The sequence below is a fragment of the Monopterus albus genome, unplaced genomic scaffold (assembly GCF_001952655.1).
Source record: "Monopterus albus unplaced genomic scaffold, M_albus_1.0 scaffold56.1, whole genome shotgun sequence".
Classification (NCBI taxonomy): Eukaryota; Metazoa; Chordata; class Actinopteri; order Synbranchiformes; family Synbranchidae; genus Monopterus; species Monopterus albus.
In genome coordinates this window covers 1973742-1973943 of record NW_018127936.1, presented here as the reverse complement: position 1 = coordinate 1973943, position 202 = coordinate 1973742, and the positions used below count along the sequence as shown (strand labels likewise).

Here is a 202-nt window from a genome sequence, read left to right as displayed (position 1 = left end):
ATAGTGCCTTTCTCAGTGACACTTCAAAACCAACTATGACATTCATAACTAGACAGCACTCGGACAGCACAAACCTCCACCAAGACAGCTCAGTTTCCCCATAATGCCATTCCACCTAAAAGCAATGTTCCCATGACAGTGATTTCATTCATTTTCTACCGTTTGTTCCCTGAGCGGGGTCACGGGGGGGGGGGGCTACAAA

At 47.5% G+C, this 202-nt stretch overlaps 1 protein-coding gene across 1 annotated transcript in view; it reads right to left on the bottom strand.

The window, feature by feature from the left end:
- Nucleotides 1-202, bottom strand: part of rfk (riboflavin kinase) — a 6286-nt gene that overhangs the window by 3845 nt on the left and 2239 nt on the right. The gene's annotated exons all lie outside the window — the stretch shown is intronic.